Raw genomic sequence first — 10,391 nt, forward strand, 5'->3', positions numbered from 1 at the left:
ACAGACGGGGCTGTGTAGGTGGCACAGACGGGGCTGTGTATTTGGCACAGACGGGGCTGTGTACGTGACACAGACGGGGCTGTGTACGTGGCACAGACGGGGCTGTGTACGTGGCACAGACAGGGCTGTGTACGTGGGGACACGCCACTGTCGAGAGGAGCGTGGACGAGGAACAGAAGCTTAGGGCGTTAGGAGGCTGGGCAGTGAGGAGAATGGAGAGAGAGAGAGAGAGAGAGGAGCATTGCCAATGAGGATAGTAACGCATTAAGAGCGTAGGAAGAGGAAGGTGGTAGCTAATGAGGTGCCTGGTGATGCGATGAGGAGGGTGAGTCATGAGGAGCATGGCTAATGAGGACTATGACTAATGAGGAGCATGGCTAATGAGGACTGTGACTAATGAGGAGCATGGCTAATGAGGACTGTGACTAATGAGGAGCATGGCTCATTAGAGTCGTGATTTATGAGGAAGATGACCACTGAGGAGCATAAACAATATGGAGCATGATTAATGAGGAGCATTAGACTAAAGAAAGGAAAACTAATCCGTTACCTTAAACTGAGAACCGCTCGTTCTTTACCTTAGACTGAGAACCACTCGTTCTTTCCCTCAGACTGAGAACCGCTCGTTCTTTACCTTAGACTGAGAACCACTCGTTCTTTACCTTAGACTGAGAACCACTCGTTCTTTACCTTAGACTGAGAACCACTCGTTCTTTACCTCAGACTAAGAACCATTCGTTCTTTACCTCAGACTGAGAACCACTCGTTCTTTACCTTAGACTGAGAACCACTCGTTCTTTACCTCAGACTGAGAACCACTCGTTCTTTACCTCAGACTGAGAACCACTCATTCTTTACCATAGACTGAGAACAGTTCGTTCTTTACCTTAAAGCGACAACCAGTTCCTTCATGCCACAAACATGTTACATTCTCCGTCTATTGACGTCAATCTCCATCGAGTTCTTTAGCGTATGACCAGATATTATGTTTGCATATATACATATATATATATATATATATATATATATATATATATATATATATATATATATATATATATATATATATATTGAAGTGGTGTGGACGAATACATTAGCTTCCCTTCTCCTTTAAGTCTGAATTATTCAGACGCCAATGAAAAGGATTTTATACTTTCCCTTGGGATTTAGGGAAATAATGATGGTTTATCTTATCAGTGACATAATTATCTCTCTCTCTCTCTCTCTCTCTCTCTCTCTCTCTCTCTCTCTCTCTCTCTCTGGTTAATGCAGTGTGGTTTATCACTTTATATGAGGTTATTATATACAGTATACCTTACCTCTGGGATATATACTTTATAGCAGTTTATACATCATACCATATATCTGGGAGTATGCACACTATACTGTATCTCTAGGAGGTGTAAACAATATACCTTATATCTTGGGAATATACACTACACCTTATCTCTGGGGGTATGAATACTACACCTTATCTCTGGGGGAAATATAAACACCGCATCATATCTCTGGGGGGAAATATAAACACCACATCATATCTCTGGGGGGAAATATAAACACCACATCATATCTCTGGGGGGAAATATAAACACCACATCATATCTCTGGGGGGAAATATAAACACATCATATCTCTGGGGGGAAATATAAACACCACATCATATCTCTGGGGGGAAATATAAACACCACATCATATCTCTGGGGGGAAATATAAACACATCATATCTCTGGGGGGAAATATAAACACCACTTCATATCTCTGGGGGGAAATATAAACACCACATCATATCTCTGGGGGTGTATATAAACCAGCAGCAAAATTATAAGGGGTGTATACAGTATGCCAGATCTCTGGGGTATAAGGGGGTATTAGCTCAGTAACCGACTTCTGTACCGGTGGCCACACTCGACCCTTAAACTCGTTAACTCAGAATGAAGCTTAATGCATAGAAATGACATCAATTTTCTCAAAGCTGAGTAGTTGATTAAGGGCCAGGTTCTTCTTCCCTCCCCGCAGATCTCTCTCTCTCTCTCTCTCTCTCTCTCTCTCTCTCTCTAGGTTTAATTACACCATCGTGTCACGCTGATATTATATGAGTGATGTAAAGGCAAGGAAGAAGGCACGGGAATGTAGCGGTGAGAAGAAGAAGAAGAAGAGGGGAGAGAGAGAGAGAGAGAGAGAGAGAGAGAGAGAGAGAGAGAGAGAGAGAGAGAGAGAGAGAGAGAGAGAACGGGCAGACTAAGAAAAAGGGAGATGGATAGAGGGATCAAAGATGTCAGTAAATGGTGGAAGAGACGAAAGAAGTAGAATAACGAGAGAGAGAGAGAGAGAGAGAGAGAGAGAGAGAGAGAGAGAGAGAGAGAGAGAACGGGCAGACTAAGAAAAAGGGAGATGGATAGAGGGATCAAAGATGTCAGTAAATGGTGGAAGAGACGAAAGAAGTAGAATAACGAGAGAGAGAGAGAGAGAGAGAGAGAGAGAGAGAGAGAGAGAGAGAGAGAGAGAGAGAGAGAGAGAGAGAAGCAAACCAAAGTAAACAGAATTCGACAGGGGCTGGCTTGGAGATGAAAACAAAACATAAACAGATTTACTACAGTCGCGCCAGGAAGAAGGAAACCCACCCGACCACAGTGACATGAGATAACACACGACATGACCCGCAGACTCCCTGACACACACACACACACACACACACACACACACACACACACACACACATCAAGAGGTGTGACATGCTATCGTTATCAGCTAAAGATTTATCTGCGCGCCGAGGTAGAACGAACGGCCTGGACCAGTCCGTACAGAATTAGGGATCTTCCACAGAGCCAACGATGACACATAGCCAGAGGCCATGATGTTTCCTGACTTATATGACGCTTATACACCTACACCAGCGTTACTCGGCCTCCAGATCACGCTTGTTGGGGTTACAGAGATAAGGCTCTCTCTCTCTCTCTCTCTCTCTCTCTCTCTCTCTCTCTCTCTCTCTCTCTCTCTCTCTCTCTCTCTCTCTGTATATATATATATATATATATATATATATATATATATATATATATATATATATATATATATATATATATATATATATATATTCCTGTGAGTCCACGGGGAAAATGAAACACGATAAGTTCCCAAGTGCACTTTCGTGTAATAATCACATCATCAGGGGAGACGCAAGAGAGAAATACAACAGTCAGTTGATATACAACGAAGAGACGTAGCTAGGACGCCATTTGGTAAACATGTGATTGTCCAAATGGCGTCTTAGCTACGTCTCTTCGTTGTATATCAACTGACTGTTATATTTCTCTCTTGTGTCTCCCCTGATGATGTGATTATTACACGAAAGTGCACTTGGGAACTTATCGTGTTTTCATAGGAATATATTTCATCAAAAATACACTTTCACATATTCTCTCACGTGCATTAAAGCACTTACCCCATTCACCTGGTCACACTTCAGTCTTTCCTTCATTTTTTGATAGTTATACCTCTCATTGTCCCACTTATTTGTTCCTCTCCAACCACACTATGAAAACGAGAGACAGGCAGACAGACATACAGACAGACAGACAGACAGACAGACTGACTGACAGACAGACAGACAGACAGACAGAGGATGGGACTACAGAAACGAAGAATTATGAAAGAACATAGATACGTTGAAAGATAGAAATAATATACTAAAAATAACATGAAAAATAAGAGAAAGAAAATGCAAGGAAAAACAGAGAAAAGGGATAATGGAAAAAAAAGTTCAAAAGAGAATGAATAGATATCAGGCAGAAAAAAGAAATGAAAAGCAAATAAGAAATTGGAGAAAAAAAAAAATGAATAACAGAAAATTAAGCTAGAAAGCAGGACAGTATGTAATAAAGCCATCATTTTTCTCCCAGTCATTTAAAAATCTAACTTCCTCGTTTCTATAAAAATCTGTGATATTTGCCCGACGGCGAAGAAGGACTTTGAAAGGTCACAGGTTAGCAAGGCAACGAGAGGTTACTGGATGACGACCATTTTATACACTCAGGGAATTAGGTCACTGGAGTTAATTGCCCTCGTTGACCTGACCTCTGACCTCTTCCGGGTCTTATCTTAGTCGATTCCACACAACAAAAGAAAATGTCAAGTGCTTATGGGATATATGCTGTTAAGTTAATTGTATATATATATATATATATATATATATATATATATATATATATATATATATATATATATATGTGTGTGTGTGTGTGTGTGTGTATGTGTGTGTGTGTGTGTGTGTGTGTGTCTATGCGCAGAGCGTGCAGGGTAGTTTGAGCAGTAAGTGGTCGGTGAGTGCTATTGAGCGATGGTTGGAGGAAGGAGGAGGTGGGTTTTAAAACGGTCTCGTTTCGTAGGGATGGGCAGCACTAAGGCATGCCTCCGAGATGGAAAGGAACATCTGGGATTGTATACAGGCGAAATAGGCGAGGGAGGATTAGTGCTTGTTACGAGGCACACTCCTTCAGGACTCGATGGGGTGTATTGTCACCTGGGCCCTGGGTCTTGGTCTACATGGAGCTGGAGGTTTCTTGATATTCCCTGTGCAAAGAAAATGTAAGAGATGGCAAAGGTTGCGTGGGAGGACACGTGAGCGGAGGAGAAGAAGAAGAATCGTCCAAAATTGGAATTAAGGGGGAAATATAGAACGAAAAATAGCGGTTTTTATTAAAGAGTTGATTCTAGATTAATCAGATCGGAAGGGAATAGGAAATAATCAATTGTAGAAGTTACTGAAGACTCTTTTGGTTAAGAAGCGGTACAGATCACATCCGTGTACTTTCCTTTTTTTTTTTTTTTTCTTTTTTTGAAGATGTGCTTGAATTTACGAAGAACAGTTTTGCGGTGATTCTGAGCAGGAAATGAAGTCGGAGTGGACGTCAAGGGGGGTAGGGAAGAGTTTAATGGACTGAGACGCTCCGTCCGCTAGTACGACAGGCATCAGAGCCCGAGCGACCAAACCTTGGTTGTGGGAGGGAATTAGTAGATGGTACGTAGGACTCCATGCTAGTGTAGATGACCTCCGCTGAGCGCACACGCGCACACACACATTCACACACACACGTGTGTGTGAATGTGTGCCAGTAGAGAGTCTGGAGTATTTTATTATTCTTTGACAAGCGCCACAAAGAGGATTTAGCTATATGTCACATGAAATTTTATTCACTTCCCCTTCATCGTTTTTTGTCATTGTTTTTCGTACGGGTTATTCATTTCGGTAATGATATATATATATATATATATATATATATATATATATATATATATATATATATATATATATATATATATATAATATTGATTCACCAAACCCAATCCTTTTATCCTCTTAGGGGAAGAATTAACACCTGGGTTGAATGTGGGCCGCCTGCCGCGCCCGGGATTCGATCCCTGGCAGACCCGCGCGTGATGCATGGTCATCCACCTTAACCACGACACCACACACACACACGCTTACATCCTTATGCAAATTATTTAAAAGTATTTACGGTTGTTCTGCGTTGTGATAGGTCTAATGTGTCATTAAAGCAGCAGATTCCTTAGCAAACAATAAAGGTTTCTTTAATTATAATGGAGTCTCTTTATTTCCAGTGGTAAGAAATGCGTCGTGTATTCTTAGGTTCCTGACATGGTGGGTCTATCTTAACTCCTTCACTAACCAAAATCATACATCATCTGTTATTTATTGTAGTTTTTCATACATTAACATACCTGCTTAACGTACCTGTAGGAAGCCTGAAACGTGAACGCTAATTCTAAAATATAACAATAAAGGCGTAGCACGTAACTGATGGCTAAATTTGGTCAAATATTTTGAGTCACCCTTTAAACATGACAGACGTCTTCAGTACGACAGCGTTTTCTATGACTTAGTGTCGCCTAGGATACACTATGGTATATTATAGATAGATAGATAGATAGATAGATAGTTATGATGATCACACTAGTCCGAGATGAAAGTTATGAAAGGTGAAATCGCACTTCAGTAGGAGTTCATATAGTTTTATCTGACATATACAGAAAATTCACAAGTTAAATGAAATTGTATGAGCCCTTACCGAAGTGCGGTTTCACCTTTTTATATATATATATATATATATATATATATATATATATATATATATATATATATATATATATATATATATATATATACGACATTAAAACCCTTTGCATGATGTATAAAGTTATTTACTAGACCTGTGACGTACAGTATTGATATTATATGAAAAGAAAATTCTACAGGAAATGCTAATCTAATTCGACGTGTACAATTTTTTTTTTCTTTTTTTTGGGGGGAGGAGGGCAAAGTGCAATCCGAAATTCCCTCCATAATTGTTTCACTTTAAACTACGTCATTCACTTTAGGTTTAGGCCAGTTTAAGTTAACCGAAGAATAAACCAATCGCACCAATTTCTTTCCCATTTTCATTCACTAGTGCCGTTGTCAAAATGCATTCCGAACTACAATATTCATTACCCGTTTCGCTTCGATATCTGGGGTCAACTTGATCTGCAATGTGGCATTTGGGACCATCAGAATGGACCTGTTTAGATTAACTCAGACCTAATCATTTCCCCACTGGAGATCTGAGCGTGGATTTACCTCAAGGTTTTGTCACGATTGGTTTGGCTTCCAATCCCTTCCCTTCCTCCAATCCCTCCTCTACCTCCTCCAGAAACTGCCTAAAAAACGCGAAACTGCCTAAAAAAAAAAAAACATATTTATTCTGATTCCGAATTAATCAGGGGCTATTGTCTATGTATTTATTTATTTATTTATTTGCTTGTTTCTTTTACGAATGGGTTCTTCGTGTAGAAAAGATCTCTTCGTCACAGTGGCCTGATTTAGTAAGAATTAAAAAAATATTTAAATAATCAATATCTGGTTCATTACGTTACTGTCTCGAGTGTGTCAAAATTCCTATTGTCCATGAATTAGAAAACGGGTTCTGCATTCCTGATGACACGGCGGGAAAGAAAATGGATGGACCATTTCGGGCAGAAACGTCTTTTCTTTTTTTTTTTTCTTCCTATTTTTTTTTTCCATGTCCAAATATTAGCTATCAGAAACACGAAGAATATCGCGACCAGACGAATATTTGTCTCACTTTCTCTGAAGCCGTGTAGTTACTTATCGCTCCTATGAAATACGGGGAGGAATATTCTGCAGGCAGATTATGAAATGTAATTAGGTCAGTGAGGCCAAAATTGGCTAATTATACTGATGTAATTACACCTCTCGCGATGACACAGGTGACCCAGGTCATATCCCTTTTTTTTTTTGTTTTTTTTTACTTTTTTTCCCTCGTAGTCTTTACACAGACCATTATAATTCATCCAGATGAGGACGACCCTTGCGCATAACGGTACGACCCTTCAGTACGACCCTTGAATTGCGCATAACGGTACGACCCTTCAGTACGACCCTTGACTTGCGCTTAGCGGTACGACCCTTCAGTACGACCCTTGACTATTGCATAATGGTACGACCCTTCAGTACGACCCTTGACTTGCGCATAACGGTACGACCCTTCAGTACGACCCTTGACTTGCGCATAATGGTACGACCCTTCAGTACGACCCTTGACTTGCGCATAACGGTACGACCCTTCAGTACGACCCTTGACTTGCGCATAACGGTACGACCCTTCATTACGACCCTTGACTTGCGCATAACGGTACGACCCTTCATTACGACCCTTGACTTGCGCATAACGGTACGACCCTTCAGTACGACCCTTAGCTTTGATAGGCCTGGTCTTTGGCTTGACCATCACATGTGATGTTTAAGGTCGTTAAAGTCGGACCATCATCCCCAGTGGTCGTACCGTCGTGCTCAAGGGTCGTATTGTTGTGATCAAGGGTCGCTCTGTCGCGTTCCAAGAGGTTCATGTTTTCTCTTCAGTACTCGTTTCCCACGCGGCGAGGTAGCGCAAGGAACGGACGGGAAAATGGCCTCATTCGCTCACTCATTAGCTGTCAATACATGATGTACAGAAACCAGAGCTCTCTCCCATCCACATCAAGCCCTTTAACCGCTTCATATACCCTAGTTCAAGCTGTTGACAGCACGTCGCCCCCTGTATACCACAATCGTTCCAATTGGTTGTCTCCCATGCACGCCTCTCATCCTCTTGCATGTTTGGGCCCTGTGCACTCAACAACTTTTTCACTCGATTATTCTATCTCTCTCTTGGTCTACCCCATCCCATTTTCTCCTACCATTTCATACAGATATAATCTCTTTTATCAGTTCCTTTTTCACTCATCCACTTCATTATGGCCATAATATTTTAGCATAAGCAGTTCAGTTTTCTCAGTCACTGTCACTATTATTATTTACACGATCAGATCCTTTCTCCTAAGACCACTTTATATCCTCAATCACTTCATTTCCAACACATCTCTTTTTTTCTGACAAAATTATGATAGCGAAAGGGAAAAAAATGGGAGGATTGAACACGATCGAAAATTCTTTTTTTTTTTTTCGATATTTGAATCGTTTCTTCTTTTTTTTTTTCTACCAAATTTTTCCTTTCCAATTAGCGCGGCCATTCAATACGGTCGCCAGGTGATTAGCTATTCAACGCTGGGACAGTATTCACATAGCCCGTTGACAATCTACCACTCGAAAATTGAATGGCTATCATGGCTATCCAGCCATTAATCATAAAAGTAATATGATCGCTCAATAGATGGCAGCACCATCTGGGCGGCTGCATCTGGTAATTATCGCACATACACAGCAACACTTTCTGTTGTACGATATTCGTGAAATTATTATTAATTTCATTATTATTATTATTATTATTATTATTATTATTATTATTAATATTGTTATTATTATTATTATTGTTGTTGTTGTCATTATTATTATTATTTATCCCTGGGGATAGGGGATTAAGAATACTTCCCACGTATTCCCTGCGTGTCGTAGAAGGCGACTAAAAGGGGAGGGAGCGGGGGGCTGGAAATCCTCCCCTCTCATTTTTTTTTTCTAATTTTCCTAAAGAAGGAACAGAGGGGGCCAGGTGAGGATATCCCAAAAAAGGCCCAGTCCTCTGTTCTTAACGCTACCTCGCTAACGCGGGAAATGGCAAATAGTTTAAAAGAAGAAAGAAAAAAGATTATTATTATTATTATTATTATTATTATTATTATTATTATTATTATTATTATTATCATTATTATTAGGTTATCTCTCCGTGTTTAGAATGAGATTATGTATCTCTGTCAATGGAATGAGGTCTTTTATCTCCGCTCGTCTCTCCTTAAGTAACTTATCTGTCATGCCTGCTATCATATATATAAATGAGCTACGGGGATCTCCCGGGAAATCGCTGAGACCCATATTGGTTTGGTCTGTCCTAGCGAGGAACAGCATCCTGGCAACGACTTTCCCTGGCAATGAGCAGGATCCTGGCGAAGAACAGGATCCTCGCCACGACTTTTCGTGGCGAGGAAGAGGATCCTGACGACGGCTCTTCACGACGAAGAACAGGATCCTGCCAACGATTTTCCCTGGCGAAGAACAGGATCCTGGCAACGACTCTCCCTGGCGATGAGCAGCGTCCTGGCAACGACCCTACCTGGCGATGAGCAGCGTCCTGGCAACGACCCTACCTGGCGATGAGCAGCGTCCTGGCAACGACCCTACCTGGCGAATAAGCTTATGAGCGGGAAAATGACTCTCAAAGGGCGAAAAATGACCAATTTGAGATGTACATATTTCTTTCATATCATATCCTCTATCCAACCCACCTTCATTTCTCTATCTTTTTCTTTTCGTTATTTTCATTTGTTTCTAACAATAGCAGTCCATATTATGTCGGTCGTCAGATATGTAATCCAGTTAATGTAAGTTGATGTTCTTCAGCTGTGTGTGTGTGTGTGTGTGTGTGTGTGTGTGTGTGACGTTCTCTTGTTTCTTAGGTAGTGCTGGGTCAAACAAAGATCCTTGTTCTTCTTTTGATTTGTTCATAAACATTCTTGTAATATACTTTTCTCATTTCTTCCTTGCAGAGGTCTTGGGTAATACACGAAAGCTTGGAAAAGACATTTTTCGTCAGTTATTCGTATAAATTAAGATTTGATTTATTCCATTTTGGATCACCAGTGTTCATTTGCATACCCCTGGTCCAATTTCTGTGAAATAAGGCATGATGTTACCCAGGACTATTTTCTAAAGGGTCTCTCATCCCAGGAGCGCGCTACTTCCAGTAGCAGGGAGGTGTGGACTCCATTTGGAGTGGGAATGTCCTTCAGGGGACTTTCTTATCACTGCTGCAACCTCGACCAGTGGGGAATTTTTTTTCATTCTCGGTGTAACCTCGAGGTTGAGGGGGGGGGAAGACAGAGAG

The sequence above is a fragment of the Panulirus ornatus genome, chromosome 11 (genome assembly GCF_036320965.1).
Source record: "Panulirus ornatus isolate Po-2019 chromosome 11, ASM3632096v1, whole genome shotgun sequence".
In the NCBI taxonomy this organism is placed as follows: Eukaryota; Metazoa; Arthropoda; class Malacostraca; order Decapoda; family Palinuridae; genus Panulirus; species Panulirus ornatus.